Raw genomic sequence first — 21,458 nt, 5'->3', positions numbered from 1 at the left:
AAAAAATACTGTTAACATTTGTCCTCATATTGTTCATACTTTCTTATCGAATGCCCTGCTCATTGCAGTGGCTTTGTGCTCTTATTCACTAACATCTCAAGGCACAGATACACTTGAAGTGAGGTTCACAGTCAGTGTGAGTGACTATATAAATCCATATTTCACATAGACTGTGATCATGTCAACGTTTGGGGCTAACTTCCTGTCAGATCTGATTTTATCATTCTTATTTTTCCTTCAGAATTTGGAGAATAAAACATTGCAGGGTTAGGAGTGATGCCAGCTTGGCTATTTCCGCATTGTTGTCTGGTCTTGCGTGATTAGTGTTTTGCGGTTTCTTTACAGGAAGATTTTCAAGGCACTCATCCACTTTGTGAGGGGCAGTTTAATTAAAACTCCATAAGATCATCTCAATTCCCAGAGCAGAACCCAGGAAGCTGCAGAGAGCTGGCAGAGCATCTGCTGGAAGGCTCATCTGGGGACCCTGGGGAGGGAAGGAGGGAACCTGCCACGGATTGAGCCCAATGTTCCCAACCAGCTGAGAGTTCCCCTTATGCAAAGTTTAATTATAAGACAGTTTACATCTGTATGTTTTTTGGCAACCGAGGAAATTTTGGTCCCAGTAAATGCAAATTTTGTGACCACTATCATAGTTAGAAAAAGAGGGAGAAGGTACAGGAAATGAAAACAAAGCCAGTGGCAGGGCAGTTAAGAGAATTTTCTCGGAAGCTTTGGGAAAGGCCACAAGGATGAGGAAAAATACAACCTAATTTTAGAATTGCAATAATTTTAGAATTAGAGTAGGTTTAAGAGGAGCTATTGGGGCAGGACAGAGGGAAGCAGCAAACAGTGGGCGCGGCGACTGAGGGCAGCAAGCGTTCTTGGAGGTTCTGGATCCCATATGGAGAGACTGGAGGGTCAGCCTTAGGGAAACACAAGCAAGGGTGCCAGTCTGTGCATTGCCTCAATCAAGCTGAGGATATGAAACAATGTAGGAGTTATTTCCTGGAGAGTTTCTAGCTCAGTTCAGTCGTTCAGTTGTGTCCAATTCTTTGCAACCCCATGGACTGCAGCACACCAGGCTTCCCTGTCCATCATCAACTTTTTGGAGCTTGCTCAAACTCATGTCCATCGAGTCGGTGATGCCATCCAACCATCTCATCCTCTGTTGCCCTCTTCTCCTCCTGCCTTCAGTCTTTCCTAGCATCAGGGTCTTTTTCAATAAGTCAGTTCTTCGCTTTGGGTAGCCAAAGTATTGGAGCTTTAGCTTCAGCATCAGTCCTTCCAATGAATATTCAGGACTGATTTCCTTTAGGACTGACTGGTTTGATCTCTGTGCTGTCCAAGGGACTCTCAAGAGTCATTTTCTAACACCACAGTTGAAAAACATCAATTCTTTGGCACTCAGCTTTCTTTATGGTCCAATTCTCATATCCATACATGACTACTGGAAAAAATCATAGCTTTGAGAGTTTCTAGTGACAAGGAATTCTAAATGCCCATGAATAGTGAAGGATTTACTACCGCCCCTTTAAAATGTGCAAAATGTTAGCATGGTTTTATTTACTATATAATCAAGGAGTTGGCTGCATTCCTTCTGGAGGCAGCAGGGAACAGTCTGCTTCTCTGCCTTTTCCTGCTTCCAGAGGCTGCTCATGTTCCTTAGCTTGTGGCCCTTTTAGCACTGTGCCGCCTGGGAATCCCCAAGAACAATCTGCATCAAAAAGCATGGAGGGCAGAGAGATCAGAATGTGGAAGGAAAGGCAAGCAGTCTTGTCAGGTTGCAGCTCAGGGGTGGGAGGTCAGTGGTGCAGGAAAGAAGGGAAACAGAAATGTAGAGGTGAGACGAGAGAGGAAACACACAAGGGAAGTGGGGCGCATGTTCCTCAGTCACATGGAGCTGGGTAGTTTTGGGTCATTGCTAGCTCTTCCTGGGAGAAAAGTCAACTCATCTCTCCACTTCTTCAGCAGAGAGCGAGAGAGAGAGAGAGAGAGAGAGAGTGTGTGTGTGTGTGTGTGTGTGTGTGTGTGTGCGTGTGTGCATGTGCATGCACACACACTGTCTGAGTCATGTCTGACTCTTTACGACCCTATGGAATATGGCTGCCAGGGATTCTCCAGGCAAGAATACTGGAGTGGGGTGCCGTTTCCTCCTCCAGGGGATCTTCCCAACCCAGGGATTGAACCCGTATCACTTGCACCTCCTGCATCAGCAGGTGGATTCTTTACCACTGCACCACCTGGGAAGCTTCTTCAGCAATGCCACTACCTAATAGTCCAGATGACCAGAGTGTCATGACTTTCCCTCTTTTTGAAAGTGAAGTTTGAGTTACTCCTGTTCAGAAACCTTGCTCATAGAACATTAATGGTAGCAAGAGATTGACTTTTGTGGGACACAACTTAAATCATCAAGTCCCCATTTGACATTTCAATGATATTCTTGCTTTTAAAGCCTTGGGTGGATCTGTATCTTCATATGGCCAAGGAATTACAAAGTCGTCTTGTGTCCCTTCTGTGGACAAAGGACATGGCAGAAACAAAGCTGATGGAAACAGTCACGTCGTTTGAGCAAACGGTATCTGCAGCCTCTTCAATCTGCCTCATCCTTAATGTCATCAGCTTGGAGGGGCAGCTGCCACGTTAGAAGAGGCTGGACATTCCTTGAAACAGGTGTCTTCTTTCCCAGGACTCAAGCAAGAGCTGAAGATGCTTTCATTAATGTCAGAAAGCACATCCTTAAAAAAAAAAAAAACAAAAAACACATTAGAATCTCTAAACGGGGACACTCGGTCTCAGTTCTCTAACCTGTTTTTGATTTGGGTTCTCCATCAGAAATTGTGACAATATTTAGAAAATCTCGACTTGAGGGATCCAGAGAGGAATAACTAGGAGATTAAAATAAAACCCTACGGTTAGAAGGAATAAGTTATTTGTATAATGGAAAACTGACCACTTTATGCCCCTTCTTCAAACGCTTAGTAAATATTCATTTCAGTTAGAATACAATCTAATCTTTTTGACTCCATTACAGAGCCCTCCACGCTACGACATTTCTATGCCTTCTATGCCTCAGTGCATTACTCTTCTTTTACTTTTTGAGACTGCTCCATTATTCTCTCTCACCTTCCATCCCCGCTCCCTACACACCCTGACCTCAGCACACATCGTGGCCTCTGCCTGAAACACTCTCCCTGCCCCTTGATTGACCCTACTGACTCCTACTTGGCTTCAGCTTAGATGTCATTCCCACTGGGAGGTGTTCACCATCTCCTCCAAACTGGGTGAAGCGTCACTCTGTTCTATCACCCTACATTTCTCTAATCAAAGTATTTATCACCCTCTATTAGAATGTGCCTCCCCCGTAAATCAACTATATTCTAATAAAAATAATAAAAAAGAAAGGGAACTGATGGAATCAAGAGCAAAGAGGAATTGTAGTTACTTAGTGATTGTGTGGTCTATATAATGAGTCTGAAGTGAAAGGCTGAAATATAATGGTGAGGAGTGCAAGGAATTGAATACCAATGTTTGGAAAGACTTTAAGTACATATTAAAGTTGTAGGTAATTAAGATGACAGGTAGTTAATTTTTGTTGTATGGGCGCTACAATTTATAAAGCTAAAATAAACCTGGAGAAATCACTAAGCAAAAATACAAGTGCCTCCTATCAAACTCTAAGCACCAAGTAGAATGCTAGGATTTGTAGTTATTCTGTTCAGCATCACATCTTCAATTCTCTAAAAGTACCTGGAGTGTCACTGGAACTTATATTTGTAGAAATGAAAGACCAGTTGAATGAACAAATAAATGGAGAAATGGATAAATGATTGGGTGAATTAATACAATCAAAGGAACGGGATAGTTTCCCTGAGGTGAATACTAAAAAAGAACTCATAATTATTTTAAGTATGGGAAAGAGGATTTTATAAAGGAATCAGTAGGTTTGTTTTGTTCCAGGCCGAAGAGTTAATGCCTGAAGCTAGGAGATGCTTGGAGTGAAGTTTCTGTCCAGAGAATTTTACTGAAAATAAAGTAGCCTAACAATGGAGCAGATCACCTGAAAGGTAGATATGCCCACAGGAGAAAAGATGCTGTAGGGGATGTATGGGATGCTGTGTGGGGATAACCAGGGACTGAGGACAGGAATACAGAAAAAACCCTAGAGGAGATAGTTTATTTAGTCATCGTTCATTCATTCAGTGAACATTTACTGAGCACCTGGGTTCCGGGTGCTGACGTAGACATTGGAGATTTATGTATGAGATCCAGTCACAGGGACCCTGATGCCAAAGTACATATATTCTAGAGAAAAAGGAAAAACACACAGCCAAGAGTGTATACAACTGCTTTGATTAAGGTATGTGCAGGATAATGTAGAGGTTAGAAAGAGGGGAACTTAACCCACCTGGTGGGGGCAAAGGAAGGGAGGAAGATATCAGGGGGCCTTCCTACAAGAGGAAACAACTGAATTAATCCCTCAAATGTAACAAAGTAGGAGCCTGAGTCAGTTAACAGTTCAGTCACTTAGTCGTGTCCCGCTCTTTGCGACCCCATAGAGTGCAGCACGACAGGCTTCCTTGTCCATCACCAACTTCTGAAGTTTACTCAAACCCATGTCCATTGAGTCAGTGATGTCATTCAACCATCTCATCTTCTGTCATCCCCTTCTCCTCCCACCTTCAATCTTTCCCAGCATCAGGGTCTTTTCAAATGAGTCAGTTCCTCGAATTAGGTGGCCAAAGTATTGGCCTTTCAGCCACATCATCAGTTCTTCCAATGAATATTCAGGACTGATCTCCTTTAGAATGGACTGGTTGAATCTCCTTGCAGTCCAAGGGACTCTCAAGAGTCTTCTCAACACCACAGTTCAAAAGCATCAATTCTTTAGCGCTCAGCTTTGTTTATAGTCCAACTCTCACATTCACATGACTACTGGAAAAACCATAGCCTTGACTAGATGGACCTTTGTGGACAAAGTAATGTCTCTGCTTCTTAATATGCTGTCTAGGTTGGTCATAATTTTCCTTTCTAGGAGTAAGTGTCTTTTAATTCACAGCTGCAGTCACCATCTGCAGTGATTTTGAAGACCAAAAAAGTAAAATCTGCCACTCTTTCCCCATCTATTTGCCATGAAGTGATGGAATCAGATGCCATGATCTTAGTTTTCTGAATGTTGAGTTTTAAGCCAACTTTTTCACTCTCCTCTTTCAATTTCATCAAGAGGTTCTTTAGTTCTTCTTCACTTTCTTTCAGATTGGTGGTGTCATTTGCATATCTGAGGTTATTGATATTTCTCCCAGCAATCTTGATCCCAGCTTGTGCTTCATCCAGCCCAGGGTTTCTCATGATGTACTCTGCATATAAGTTAAATAAGCAGGGTGACAATATACAGCCTTGACGTACTCCTTTTCCTATTTGGAACCAGTTTGTTGTTCCATGACCAGTTCTAACTGTTGCTTCTTGACCTGCATACAGATTTCTCAGGAAGCAGGCCAGGTGGTCTGGTATTCCCATCTCTTGAAGAATTTTCCACAGTTTGTTGTGATCCACACAGTCAAAGGCGTTGGCATAGTCAATAAAGCAGAAATAGATGTTTTTCTGGAACTCTCTTGCTTTTTCGATGATCCAGTGGATGTTGGCAATTTGATCTCTGGTTCCTCTGCCTTTTCTAAAACCAGCTTGAATGTCTGGAAGTTCATGGTTCACGTATTGTTGAAGCCTGGCTGGGAGAATTTTGAGCATTATTTTACTAGCGTGTGAGATGAGTGCAGTTGTGCAGTAGTTTGAGCATTCTATGGCATTGCCTTTCTTAGGGATTGGAATGAAAACTGACCTTTTCCAGTCCTGTGGTCACTGCTGAGTTTTCCAAATTTGCTGGCATATTGAGTGTGGTGTTTTCACAGCATCATCTTTTAAGATTTGAAATAGCTCAACTGGAATTCCATCACCTCCACTAGGTTTGTTTGTAGTGATGTTTCCTAAAGCCCACTTGGCTTCACGTTCCAGGATGTTTGGCTCTAGGTGGGTGATCACATCATCGTGATTATCTAGGTCATGAAGATCTTTTTTGTACAGTTCTTCTGTGTATTGTTGCCAACTCTTCTTAACAGCTTCTGCTTCTGTTAGGTCCATACCATTTCTGTCCTTTATTGAGCCCATCTTTGCATGAAATATTTCCTTGTTATTTCTAATTTTCTTGAAGAGATCTCTATTCTTTCTCATTCTGTTGTTTTCCTCTGTTTCTTTGCACTGATCACTGAGGAAGGCTTTCTAATCTCTCCTTGCTATTCTTTGGAACTCTGCATTCAAATGGGTATATTTTTCCTTTTCTCCATTGCTATTCACTTCTCTTCTTTTCACAGCTATTTGTAAGGCCTCCTCAGAAAACCATTTTGCTTTTCTGCATTTTTTTTTTCCCCTTGGGGATGGTCTTGATCCCTGTCTCCTGTACAGTGTCACGAACCTCCATCCATAGCTCATCAGGCACTCTATCAGATCTAGTCCCTTTAATCTATTTGTAATTTCCACTGTATAATTGTAAGGGACTTGATTTAGGTCATACCTGAATGATCTAGTGGTTTTCCCTACTTTCTTCAATTTAAGTCTGAATTTGGCAATAAGCAGTTCATGATCTGAGTCACAGTCAGCTCCCAGTCTTGTTTTTGCTGACTGTATAGAGCTTCTCCATCTTTGGCTGCAAAGAATATAATCAGTCTGATTTAAGTGTTGACCATCTGGTGATATCCATGTGTAGAGTCTTCTCTTGTGTTGTTGGAAGAGAGTGTTTGCTATGACCAGTGCGTTCTCTTGGCAAAATTCTATGAGCCTTTGCCCCACTTCCTTCTGTATTCCAAGGCCAAATTTGCCTATTACTCGTGACATTTCTCGACTCCTACTTTTGCATTCCAGTCCCCTATAATGAAAAGGACATCTTTTTTGGGTGTTAGTTCTAAAAGGTCTTGTAGTTATGTCTTCATAGAACCATTCAACTTCAGCTTCTTCAACATTATTGGTCAGGGCATAGACTTGGATTATCGTGATATTGAAAGGTTTGCCTTGGAAATGAACAGAGATCATTCTGTCGTTGAGATTGCATCCAAGTACTGCATTTCAGACTCTTTTGTTGACCATGATGGCTACTCCATTTCTTCTAAGGGATCCTTGCCCATAGTAGTAGATATAATGTTCATCTGAGTTAAATTCACCCATTCTAGTCCATTTTAGTTCACTAATTCCTAAAATGTCAACATTCACTCTTGCCATCTCCTGTTTGACCACTTCCAATTTGCCTTGATTCATGGACCTACCATTCTAGCTTTCTATGCAATATTGCTCTTTATAGCGTCAGACCTGCTTCCATCACCAGTCATATCCACAAATGGGTGTTGTTTTTTCTTTGGCTCCATCTCTTCATTCTTTCTGGAGTTATTTCTCCACTGATCTCTAGTAGCATATTGAATCTGAGTAAGACGTGCCAATGGAGACAGTGGGAGTCATGGTGAGAAGGAGGAGGTAAATATGGGAGAAAAAGAGGAAGGGCTTTCAGACAGAGATGAATGCTTATAAAAACAGTTCAGTTTTACTGTAGTGAAAAGGTCAAGGCTAGAAAGAAGTAGCTTCAAAGTTCACTTAAACTTTCAGTTCTCTGAAAAGCAGATGGAAGTCAAAGATAGAAGCTCGAAGTATAAAGAGCTGGTTCTCACAGGTCTGGATCTTGAGGGTTCAGTGGACAAATGCATCAGGGCAAAGCCTTTGGGCAGAACTGCTCCACGGGGGCCACCACAACCTTTTTAGGATTCCTGCCCCATGCTCTCACTCTGCGGCCGTGTGTCTGAGGACAGGATATCCTAGTGCTATTTGTGAAAATAAATCCTTTTGGACAAAGGCCACAGCAGACTAATACTGCCACTCATAGCCTACAGCAACCCAGTAGCAGGGCGAATGCCCAGAGATCAGTGTTGTCATTTGATGTCAGCTGTTCAGTGAGAGGTTGGGGAGTAATGACAAACAGACTTTTGAAAAAATTAAGTAATTGTATTTTCGGCTGTTCTGTGTCTTTGTTACTACATTCAGGTTACTCTTTAGTTGAGGTGCTCAAGCTTCTCATTGTGGTGGCTTCTCTTGTTGCAGAACACAGGCTGTAAGCGTGGGCTCAGTAGTTGGGGCTCGTGGGCTTAATTGCCTCATGGCATGTGGGAATCTTTCTGGACCAGGGATGAATCAGTGTCCACTGGACCACCAGGGAAGTCCAATGAAGAACAGTGTTCATGCTGAGACTGATAAGATGAAAACTTAATGATTTGTCAGAGCAGTGAGTCTTTCACAGTGTGGTTCAAGTCAGAGCTAACCCTGAACTAAAATAAGTGATAGGCACCGTTCCAAGTGCTCTGAACACATCAGCCACTTAAAAGTAGATACCGCTTCCCCCGTTTTATACATTAGGAAGCTAGTGCCCAGAGAACACACATGGCACAGAGCAGACCCACTTTTCAGACTCAGGCCATCTCGGTTCAGAGTTTAGCTTCCTGATTGCTACTGTATTCTGTTTTTCAAAGGGCGGGGAGAAATGAAATCTCATGAAAATTTCACAACACATTGGGAAAGAAAAGAAGAATCCGTCTCAAGAACCTTGGGGGACAAGCCTTATCCTATGCCATTTCCACCCTTGCTTCCTCTGCTGTCACCCTGGCAGCCTTCTCATAGATTCTGGAATGTGCCAGGCTCTTCCTTGCTTCTGAGCCACGATTCTTGTTGTTACTTCTACCTGGAGTAGTTTTCCCAGTCAATGCATGGATCCTTCTCATCATTTAAATATGGGTAATGTGTCACCTTCTGAGAAAAAACTTCCCTGATGACTCTGATAGGATTGCCCCCTTAAACTCACCCCCATCATATCACCATTTTTATTCCTTTTGCTAGTATACTTCATAATATATGTTTACTTTTGAATATGACAGTTTGTTATGAACTAAATGCTTGTATCCATCCTCTGAAATTCATATGGTGAAACTTTAGCCCCCAGTGTGATGAAATTTGGATGTGAGGCTTTAAGAAGGTTTAGATAAGATCATGAGAGTGGGGACACTATGGTGGGATTAGTTCACTTATTGACCAAACCAGTCAATCCTAAAGGAAATCTACCCTGAATATTCATTGGGAGGACTGATGCTGAAGCTCCAGTACTTAGACCACCTGATGTGAAGAGCCAACTTATTGGAGAAGACTCTAATGCTGGGAAAGATTGAAGGCAGGAGGAGAAGGGGATGACAGAGGATGAGATGGTTGGATGGCATCACCAACTCAGTGGACATGAGTTTGAATAAACTCCAGGAGATACTGAAGGACAGGGAAGCCTGGTGTGCTGCAGTCCATGGGGTCACAAAGAGTTGGCCACAACTTAGTGACTGAACAACAACATAAGAAGAAAAGAGAATGCCAGAGCACTTTATATCGTGTAAGAACATAGAGAGAAGCTAGCTATGTGAAAGCCAGGAAGAGAATCCTTTCTGGGAACTGAAGCTGCCAACACCTTCATCTTGGACTTCCCAGCTTCCAGTGAGAGACAACTGTCTCTTGTTTAAGTCACCCAGTATTTGATATTTTTTTTTATGGCAGCCCAAGCTTATTTATACACAATTTATCTGTACCTTGTTTGCTTCCTCCTTTGTAATATAAACTCCCCAAGGCAGAGACCACATAATTCTTTAAAGGAAGACTTCACAATTATAATTTACCACTATTTCCCCATCACCTAGGAAGGAAGAATTACCAGCTCCTGGGGAGTTTGTCTTAGGGGTTTCTCCTAAAATATCTAGTTGTCTAGTTATATCCTTCACTTCTCAAACAGCAAAAATTTTAATAATGTTTACATTTTAAAGTATCTGTTAATACAAGAGGGATAGATTAGATAATTGCTATGGAACTTTCAACATCCCTTCCACAGCTTTCCAATCGACCATCCATTCTCAGACCTTTCCAACGTCAACAAATCTTACTTTTACTTCATGTCAGCCATTCTCACAACAGCCTACTCTTGCCCTGGTTACCATCCATTATTTCCTTAGAGTTCTCAAGCACTAGTATCATAGTTATTTACTTCAACTTCCAACTCTTACAGGTCTCTCAAGTCCTCACTCATTGAACCCTTATCTTTTGTTCTCTGAGGAATTTCAGGTACTTTCCAGTCCACTCTGAAAATCAGGTCTCTTCGAATCTCAAATTTGAATCCAAACTTTCAATCCAAATTTGGCTCCATGATTAATCAGCTAAATCAAAGTTAACTAACTATGGAACAAATCTGGTCTGCATCTGTTCTTGCAAATAAAGTTTTATTGGCACACAGACCTACTCATCTCTATACATATATTTTATGGCTGCCTTCATGCAGTAATGGCAAAACTGAGTAGTTGCAGGTGAGGCTGTGTGACTCAAGAAGCCTAACATATTTACTATCTGTCCTTTATATAAAAAAAATTCCAATCTCTGGTCTCAATTATAATCTTCAATATGAACAGTGAAAGACGATTACTTGGTGTCAAAGAGAAGATTTAGTTATTGCTGTCCAAAAGAAGAAAAGCAAGTTGAGTTATTTATATTTCTATTCAATTAGACACGCTCTCAGTTCATCTTCCCCAGAGAAGACGCCTGCTGGGAAGAGGAGAAGGTCCGCAGTCTGAGGAGGTTTCCAGACCCGCCTGGTTCAGCCAGTCACTGCCAGCTCCTATTACACTGTCTAGTCTGTCTGTCCCTGGTGGGACTTGATTTAGATAAAATATTACCTAGCACTACCTTAAGTAAACTTCAAAATGGACAGATATCTTTCAAACACTCTTGCAAAAAGTGATTAACGATTATACTAATCATGTAAAGAACTTGCAAATAATAAGAACTTGGAAGGGCACAAGTGATTCATCAGCCTTATTATGAGGTATATAAAACAATAGTGATGTAATCATATATGACAAGAAGTCTGTGAAAAAAGTTCTAAATTATCAGGAAGGCTATTTGATACGCAAACCTATATCTACTAGCATTAATGTTGGAATTTGCCCTACTTGTTATTGGTGCCTTGAGCAAGGACAATAGGAAGATACTATTATTAATAAGATATTTACATTTCAGTATCCACAATATTCATGTGACATAGTAAAATCTACTTTGAAGGCAAATTCTGAGCAATGAGTAGTACCTTTCCCACTTAGAGAGTGAGAGAGTGAAAGTCGCTCAGTCAAGTCCAACTCTTTGTGACCTAGAATTCTCCAGGCCAGAATACTGGAGTGGGTAGCCTTTCCCTTCTCCAGGGATCTTCCCAACCCAGGGATTGAACCCAGGTTTCCCGCATTGCAGGCGGATTCTTTACCAGCTGAGCCACAAGGGCTCCAAAAATCACTGCAGATGGTGATTGCAGCCGTGAAATTTAAAGACGCTTACTCCTTGGAAGGACAGTTATGACCAACCTAGACAGCATATTAAAAAGCAGAGACATTACTTTGCCAACAAAGGTCCTTCTAGTCAAGGCTATGGTTTTTCCAGTGGTCATGCATGGATGTGAGAGCTGGACTATAAAGAAAGCTGAGTGCCAAAGAATTTGATGCTTTTGAACTGCGGTGTTGGAGAAGACTCTTGAGAGTCCCTTGGACTGCCAGGAGAGCCAACCAGTCCATCCTGAAGGAGATCAGTCCGGGATGTTCACTGGAAGGACTGATGCTGAAGCTGAAACTCCAATACTTTGGCCACCTGATGGGAAGAGCTGACTCATTGGAAAAGACCCTGATGCTGGGAAAGATTGAAGGCAGGAGGAGAAGCGGGTGACAGAGGATGAGATGGCTGGATGGCATTACCGACTCAATGGACATAAGTTTGAGCAAACTCCGGGAGTTGGTGATGGATAGGGAGGCCTGGCGTGCTGTGATTCATGGGGTCGCAAAGAGTTGGACACGACTGAGTGACTGAACTGAACTGAAATATGAAAACAAAATACTATATTTGAGGGTGATGTTAAATAATTCAACCTTTAATCCTTTATTTAACTTTTCAATATTTGATCCTTTACTACATTTTACTACAGTTTGTGATATTTAGTGGTGTTTTTAACAATGTAAGATAGAAATTTCATATCATCAGTTAAACATTTTTTTCTTCTTGTCACAAAAAAAGGAGTTAAAATAATAGGTGGAAAGTAATATTATGATAAACTAAAATTCATTTACTTTTCAACAAATACTTTTAGGAAATAATTCGGTGGGGGTTTATTCTGTATGCATTGTGTGAAATTACAGATGTTTCTGAATGTCTCAACTAAAGATATTTTTTCTAAGTTCTATTTCAGAAGTGAAACAAAGAAAGTGCTTTTCAGAAGGCCATTAAAATAATGAATCAGACTGAAAGATCTGTTCTCTACAGAAAACTATTAATACTTCTGTGATAACAAGAACAATTACAATGATCCTAATAGTGTTTTCTCGCACAGACTGTGCTACGTTCAGTCACCACTGGAGCAGCTGAAATGGGAACAACAAATCACAGAGCAAAAGGACTCTGGAGGATATACCTGTAATTTCTCTGAAAATTGCTCCCTGCATCACTCATATTCAAATGAGTAAGTCCGTTTTTTCATGCCAAAAGGAGCCAGAAGCATTCAAATGGTATATTTGTCCTTATAATGGGAGTGATGATCATCAGGTAATGACAGTGGTGATTTAGGACCCTTAACATACAGGATATCCTAAATACGGTTTGCAAAAACCATAAGAAACTGATAGTGCATTTTGATTATTTCAAGATTTCCAATCGAGTCCCAAAAAAATGCAATTAAATCTAGAAGATTTATTTGCAAAAAGGTTTACTACTATTGCAGCATACCTAATATGATTCTTAAATTAATCTTTGAAAGATCCAACATTCTAAAGTCTGATTTCTTGCTGCGATCCTGAATATTTTATGTCATTTGCCTTATCACAAAGCTTTTAAAACTTAAGTTTTTGTTTCTCTCTGTCTCTGTCTGTTCCTCTCTCCTTCCTCTTTACTGTGGACAATTTCAAGCAATCAAAGAAAATATGTAAAAGAGTTCAGTAAGTCCTCACATACCAGCCTACCAGGCTCCTCCGTCCATGGGATTTTCCAGGCAAGAGTACTGGAGTGGGGTGCCATTGCCTTCTCCTGTTCACATAAAACCACCCATCAATTCACAACCACTCTTGCTTCATTTGTACCCACATATATTCCCTCGTATTGGGGAAGGAAATGGCAACCCACTCCAGTGTTCTTGCCTGGAGAATCCCAGGGACGGAGGAGCCTGGTGGGCTGCCATCTATGGGGTCGCACAGAGTCGGATATGACTGAAGTGACTTAGCAGCAGCAGCAGCAGCAGCATATTCCCTCATCCTAAGATCGATCTGGGCTTCCCCTGTGGCTCAGTGGTAAAGAATCCACCTGCAATGCAGGAGGCAGAGAAGACACAGTAGATGTGGGTCTGATCGTCGGTCAGGAAGATCCCCTGGAGGAGGAAATGGCAACCTACTCCAGTATTCTTTCCTGGAAAAATCCCACAGACAGAGGAGCCTGGCAGACTCCCAGCTGAGTGACTGAGCATGAAAACAATGAGCAAAACACGGGTTTATTTGAGGTATATCTCATACATACTGACATTGCAGTCAGAGACATTTCAGTGTATATACTAAAAGATAGAGGCTTCTTTTAAAAATATAACCATAATGTCATTATCACAAGAAGAAAATTAATAATAATTCTTTATAGATCTCTTGATCAAGTATGTATATTGTTAATACCATAAGGTTATGCTCCACCAAAATCTGCATTTATATTACTACCAAAAAATCACCAATACTCTTTATCTTTGATGCTAGACTCTTACTGAATTTGCAGTAGCAGTCACGATAATGTAAAATATCTCACTTTGAGCAGAATGCACGTCCAAACACTCTACTTTTGATTCTATAAATTGCACAAAAGGATCAAAAAATTATTCCAATTATTTTAACTGATTTTCTACCTAAAGGCTCTGATGACACTAACATAAAGCTGACATCACTTCCTGGTTTACTAAGTTTTTCCTACACTCATGAAACCAAAACACATATATCAATAGCCATTATTTCAGGTTTTGTAAGTGCACAAGAAAATGTGGAATTGACAGTAAGTGAAATTAAACAGAAAATGGAACCATTTGATCCAAATGAAAAGTCATGTTTTTTATAATAATACATAAACACAACTCACTCAAGCAGGGGATTTCTGAAATAATGTCTATCTTTTGAAGTAGATGCTGACATTTGTTCTACAGATCTGAACAGTTTGGATTTCAAATAGCCTATGATATAACAACTGCTGCCCTAAGATGGGACCACGGCTGACTGGAAGAACAGAATGGATGGCTGCCAAACCCATCATGACTTAATTCAATGCACATTAACAACAACTTTACACTTCACAAAAGGAAAACTATGGGACAAATATAAACCAGAGAGGGCACTGGAACAATAGGCATGAATGGGACTATTTCACGCAAACTGGAATGTATGGTCATTTACTCTTCCAATTTCCATGGATAGAAATACAGAGAGTTCAAACCAACTTGTTTGGCTCTTGGAGAAAAGAAGCTAAAAGTGAAAGCCATTGTTTAAAAGGAATGTTAAAATTTCTTTAATTGATTTCATTGAAAAAAATGGTCAATTTTGACTAAATGTTAGGTATTAAGGGAAAACAATTTGAATACATTACTTCTTACTATGGTGAGAATGACTAATAGATAACATTCTTCCCAGAGTCAGCTTCTTTCTAACTCTATAATTCAATAATTTTTTCCTCATTGGGGTGTGTTGTCATAATTTCAGGATTAGTTATAAAAATAGTTCTTACTGAGTTCTTGAAACCATCTCACTTAAGACTTTTATCTGGGGCTTCCCTGTTGGCTTAGATGGTAAAGAATCTGCCTGCAATGCTGGAGACAGGGGTCAATCCCTGGGTCAGGAATATCCCCTGGAGAAGGAAATGGCTACCCATTCCAGTATTCTTTCCCGGAGAATTCCATGAAGAGAGGAGCCCTGTGGGCTATAGTCCATGCGGTTGCAAAAAGTTGGACATGACTGAGCAACTAACACACTAGGCTAATATCTATGTTTTCCAAAATAAAATAACTGCACTAAACCCCCCAGATATTTGTCTCTTCTACTCTGCTAGTAGCAGTTAAAAGAAAATTGTTTTCACCTGCTCTGCTCTTCTCCTTGTCACCCCTGAACTCATTAGACATGGTTCTTAAGGCACCGCCTTAGCTGGTCATTTGAGTTCTTCCTGCAGGGGTTGAGCTTAGTCTGGGCTGTCCAAGTATCATGTGGCTGAGGAGGGCTGATCTCTTTGGAGAGAGGGGAGGAAGAAGGGACAGAAGGGAAGAGAAGGAGAAGTAGAGAGAGAAATGGGGAGGGGAAAAGAAAGGACTGGGTACCCAGTTTCTTCTCCCATATTCATTCAATCACATAAATCACCTCTTATGGGAGTGAAAAAGTGCAGGTTCAGCTGGAAGCCAGGAATAAAACTTTAGCAAAACTCCCTGTGTGTGAAGATGAGGGGGATACCCAGGTGCCACTAGAGGTAAAGAGCCCACCTGTCAATGCAGGAGACATAAGAGACTATGGTGTGATTCCTGGGTCAGGAAGATCCTTTGGAGAAGGGCATGGAAATCCATGCCAGTATTCTTGCCTGGAGAATCCCATGGACAGAGGAGCCTGGATGGTTACAGTTTATAGGGTCACAAAGAGTTGGACACAACTGAAGCAACTTAGCACACACACACACACACACACACGAACACACACAGGACCCATCTCACAGTGAGACACTACAGGTTGTCAGTCTGGAACATTTACCTCTGGTTTCTCTGATTCAGCCCAAAGTGCTTCAGCTCCTCCTACCTCTCTCCAGGAGCCTCTCCTTAAATGCTCCCATACCTTGGACTATAGGGAGTGCATCAAGGTTAGATTAGAGTACACAAGTGTTTATTCTCTGAAATTAAACTATGAGGCTGAAGTCTCCTTTCCCTCCACCAGGGTTCCCTCCCCACCTCTGCAATCAGAGGTATCGTTATAGGTTCAGATGATTTCTGAGATGATAATAATAATCAGATGATAATCATATGCTAATTCTGCTGCAAAAACAGACCAGATGTTTCTACTGCATTAACTGTCTCTTGATACTCTGTTTAGTTCTGTGTTCCCATCATTGTTGAAAGTATCCATTGCAAAACTGTCCCCATGGACCATTCTGTCATTACCAAGCAGTATCTAAAGAAAACAGATTAATCAGAAATCTGTAGTTAAAGGCTTCTTTGGGTAGTCCCCAGTGATAGGACACTAGAGAAGGGGAAAAACTGTCAGAGAAATAGTAAGATTCCATTTCTTTGGAGGGAGAAATTATCATTCTCAACTCAATAACTTGTAATTTAATAATTTGGCAATATACAGGATCAATTCAGGTGCTTTGACAGTAATAGTATCCATGATTTGGGATTTAAAGAGATACAAAGGAAGGAATATGTGGTATGTATTTCAGATTATTTGATTTAGTAAAAAGTAACACAAGTTTTGGGAAAGAATAGATGTTGGTGTAGCACCTGAGTCAAAGATTGTAAACCCTGGGCAAGTCTGTTTAATCATCTCTAAAATACGTCTCTCTGTGCATGAGTGCTAAGTCGTTTTGGAGTCTGAGTGACGGCATGGGCTGTAGCATGCCAGGCTCCTTTGTCCATGGAATTTTCCAGGCAAGAATACTGGAGTGGGTAGCCATTCCCTTCTCCAGGGGATCTTCCAGACTTGGGGATCATTTATGAACAGCTCACGCCTTCTGAACCATGCGCTTTATCATATACGTTTGCATGTAGGACACACACACACACATAGGATATAGAAGCCCTGAACACAGTGGGTCCTAAAATAATTTTAGTTTCCCTTCTCTTTACGAAGGGAATTTGAATTGAATACTTACAGTTGGCTAAGAGGATTTAAGAGCATCTTAAATGCTCTCACCACACACACACACACACACACACACATGAAAACTACGGGAGGTGATGGAAATGGAAATGTTAATTTGTGACAATCATTTTACAATGTATAAATATAACAAAACCTCACATTTTACTCCTTAAATATACATAGCCTTTGTCAATTATGCCTCAATAAAGCTAGAAAAATCAAATTATAATTTCAAACCAAAAATAAGAAAAAATTAATTTTGAGCTTCTAGCTTCTAAAATTCTGAGACAGTAAATTACTTTTGTTTAAACCACCAAATTTGTGGCACTTGGTACAACACTCATAGTTAATTAATACAGAGTAATAAAGTGAATTACCATGCTGGGTTTGAATAACTTGAACCAGAACCAGAAGACTTAGTTTTAATAAGATCCAGTGTACTTTTTCTGGTAACTTGGATGCCTTCTGTCTAACAATTCATTAATTCTCCTCTGTTTTCCCCCTTCTGATCCATTTATTTTTTTTAATTCTACTGAAGTTGATTTATCATGTTGTGTTACTTTCAGGTATACGACAAAGTGAATCAGTTATACATCCATCCACTTTTAAAGCGAGGAGGAGCTTCCTGATTTGGAATGCTCTGCATAAGGCAAATACCACAGGACAAAGTAAGAGTTCACTTTCTGTCTGTTGGTTGCTCACATCTGCATCAAGGATACGCCTTAGTGTATTGTATTCTAACATGAGATGTGACATTATTGTGTAGGAATAACAAAATCACAGTCCTAGAGAGTTTGCACGTGTGCAAGCTCAGTCATGTCTGACTCTTTGCCACCCTCTGAGCTGTAGCCTGCCAGGCTCCTCTGTCCATGGAATTCTCCAGGCAAGAATACTGGAGTGGGTTGCCATGCCCTCCTCCAGAGGATCTTCCCAACCCAGGGATCAAACCCAGGTCTCCCACATTGCAGACAGATTCTTTATCATCTGAGCCACCGGGGAAGCCCAAGAATACTGGAGTGGGTAGACTCTCCCTTCTCCAGGGGATCTTCCCTACCCAGGAATCGAACTGGGGTCTCCTGAATTGCAGGCAGATTCTCTACCAGCTGAGCTACCTGGGAAGCCTTTAGAGAAATTAGATGCCCACAAAAACATTATTCTTAAAGCCAGCCTCTTCAATCATTTCCATCTCTTAAGTTGTTCAGGTGTCACTCAAGCTGAGATTTCTCAGGATGTGTACCACCCCCCCCACCCCCTCCACCCTGCAATGACTCTAGTTGACCCAAGGAAGTATAGATAAGGTGAAGGAGCCAGCATCTCTCATCTCCTCCTCATTGTCTGAGGATTCAGGCCCGAAATGCTTTATAAACCACAATTCTATACAAGTACAACACAGTTTTCACAAATGCACATTCAGACATTGAAAATTATATAATATAGACAGACTTAGAAATGATTAATGGCTGGCTAATGAGATCGTATAAAAGTATGCGGTCCATAAATAGAGTCTTATAAAAAGTGAACTGTTAGTCGGAAGATATTGCATTTTGCCAAAATGCCATTCCTCTAAGGGCATCGTGTCCTATTAACAGCTCAGCAGCATCCATCGTGTGGACACCACTGTCAAAGGTGTGATTAGAATGACTCTAAATTCTGATAAGCTACCCCAGTCCTTTCACGGGGCTTATTTTAAGCTGTCTTGATTCTTTGTCTCATTCTGGATTTTCAAAGCGTGTCTTAGAAAAGCAGTCTTTCTGCATGGTCCAGGACCTAAAATCATTCTGTGGTCTTGAAAATTTTTCCAATATTCAGCACACCTACTCCTGTTCTAGAAAGGAGTCTATATTGTCCATGTGGGACATATTCTTGACTTCTAGGATTTATTACTCACATTTCCAAAGAGGGTTAGGCTTGGTTACTAGTATGTCATGACACTTGACCTAGGGGTCAGAAGTTAGGGTTCTTCAGTAGCTTCAGGCCCAAGATCTATGGCTGTATTACCCAACTTCAGAAACTTGGATTCTCAGCTCAGCACTGTCATGTTTGACTCTACATATTTAGTAAGTCATTTATATTTTCTGAAATAAGGAAGATAAATTTATTGAGTTTTGTCATATATATTTTTTAATCCATGCTGTTACATGTCCAGTCATTTTTCATTTTTTTACCCTTTTATTATTGAGTAAAAGTCCTTTGTATAAAAGTATACATATACCTTTTTATACATACAGTATTAATTTACAAAGTATATACATAAAGTATATTACCTTTTCAATAATTTATATAAGTATATAAAATATAATGATTACTTTATTATTCATTATGGTTAATAAAATGAATAGAATACTTTGAACTTGGGACCTAGATCCACTACAACTAGCTTGTGATTTTAAGTAAGGCATTTGGTTCTTTTAACTTGTTTTTTTATGTCTATAACATGCAGAATGACCACATTCCTCTCTCCTAGTTTATCAGTTTGCAATAAGAATTTATACGTACTGAAGCCTCATGCAGACTAGTCTAACCACCATCCACTCCTGCTTGAATTACTGGTAAACCCCACACAATCAATGCATAGAATATCATGTATCTACAACATATAGAAATCAATGTATAGTACAGGATATACTCTTTCATGTCTGACTTCTTTGGTTCAACAGGTCTGTGAGATCAATCCACACTAGTCTGCCAACTGATCTTTCAGCTTCCACCATTCTCCAATCAGAAGCCAGGATGAACTTTTAATTATAAATTAGAATATGTCATTCGCTTCCTTGAAACACTTCAATGGGGGCTTCCCTGGGTGGTCTAGCAGTTAAGAATCTGACTGCCAATACAGGGAACACGGGCTCAATTTCCTGATCCAGGAAGATTCCACGTGTCACGGAGCAAGTAAGCCCATGTACCGCAACTGCTGTGCCCACACAAATTAGAGCCCTCCTTCGCAACAAGAGAAGACACCACAGTGAGAACCCTGCACGGCCCAACTATGCGGCAGTCCCCACTCACTGCAGCCAAAGAAAGCCTGTGCGTAGCGACAAAAACCTAGTGGAGCCAAAAATTAATCAAAAAATCTTTAAAAAAAAAAAAAGCCACCTGGAGCATTCCCATTTCCTTAGAATGAAATAGAAATTTTCACCAGGGCTTACCCAGACCCACTTCCCCTTTGCCCACCCGTCTTCTCTTCTTCCCACTCTCCCTCTGGTTGACATACTTTATTACCATGTTTCCAACATGCTCCCTTCAGTCCCACCACCAGAGGATCTGAAGAAAGCTTCCCTTCTCTGTTGCAATTTTGTGGGTTTTTCACATTTGGATCTCGGCTTATAAGTCATCGTCTCAGAGAGGCCCTTTCTGCCTTCTCTGACCAGGCAGAGGATCATGTAGGGCACTGAGAAAGCATTCAACAATGGTTTATTAGATTAGTGAGAAAGGGGAGTGAGAGTGTTTTATACACTATTAAGCATAAAATGCATGTGAACATTTGTGGTTTTTTTTTAAGTAACAAATACATGTAATAAAATGTACACTAATAAATGAGACCGTGTCTTCATGGTCACTATGAGAAAAAGACTGCTCTAGACCTTGTATTCCATAAGCATACACTTAAGATGTGGAGTAAGACGGAGAACACTGGAAATTATCTAATTGTCCAGAAATGATAACTAAAAAACACATTAGCCGCATGTCTGAGTGTGAATGCCTGGCGAGTAGGAGGCTTCTTACAGAAGGGAGGTAGAGGCAAGTCTTGAGATCTGTACAAAGACTGGATTTACGTTTCAGGAGGTAGTGTGAGGGTGAGGACAATAAAATTATTGTTGCTGATTTCTTTTTCATTTTCATTTCTATGAATCAGAATGTTAGTGTATAAGCTATATAAGTGAATACGATTTAAGATATTTCATAAATAGAGTCCATTTTTCTTCTCTTGAAATCAGCGACGTTCTATTCCCTGGCTATTAAACGTGCAGGCTGATCCCCAAGGCGCAGTCAGTACTCTGGGTCCGGCAAACAGCTCGTCTCCTGCTCTCCTTCACCTCCACCAGTCTCATCAAGAGAGAATTGTGTTTGTTCCCAAACTTATGTATTCATTTGTACTTATTTATAAATTAATAAAATATGGTTCCAAAAAAAACCCCACAACTGTTTCTATGAAAACTAAGATGAATCTATTGAAAAAATTCAGTAAGGGTGATTTGCCTTTTTTTGTTGTTGTTGACATGGGTGTAGGTAACACCGTTATAGAATATTTGGATAGGGTTGTAAAAATCTATAGACATATTCTGCATTAAAATAGCTGTAGGTGTCTTCTTATTTTTCCATAACTTAAGGAAATAAAAACTCAAATATTTGCCTTTAGGCAACTTATTTCTATGCAAAAAAAAAAAAATTGGATCTACATCAAAGGATTGGCAAAGTAATGTCTCTGCTTTTTAATAATAATAATATTAAATATTAAAATTATTAATATATTAA

The 21,458-nt window shown here is 40.4% G+C and overlaps 1 long non-coding RNA gene across 2 annotated transcripts; it reads left to right on the top strand.

The window, feature by feature from the left end:
• Positions 1-3,958: 3,958 nt before the first annotated feature.
• Positions 3,959-21,117, top strand: LOC133065914 (uncharacterized). Of its 2 annotated transcripts, none has more exons than XR_009695033.1 (4): positions 3,959-4,064; positions 12,470-12,598; positions 17,552-17,653; positions 19,643-21,117. It is a non-coding gene; the product is annotated as an uncharacterized LOC133065914 (long non-coding RNA). The 2 variants fall into 2 exon arrangements; XR_009695032.1 differs by lacking the exon at positions 3,959-4,064 and adding an exon at positions 4,071-8,817.
• The last annotated feature ends 341 nt before the right edge of the window (positions 21,118-21,458 follow it).

This window comes from Dama dama, chromosome 12 (assembly GCF_033118175.1).
Source record: "Dama dama isolate Ldn47 chromosome 12, ASM3311817v1, whole genome shotgun sequence".
NCBI lineage: Eukaryota > Metazoa > Chordata > Mammalia > Artiodactyla > Cervidae > Dama > Dama dama.
This window is presented reverse-complemented; position numbering and strand designations above follow the sequence as displayed.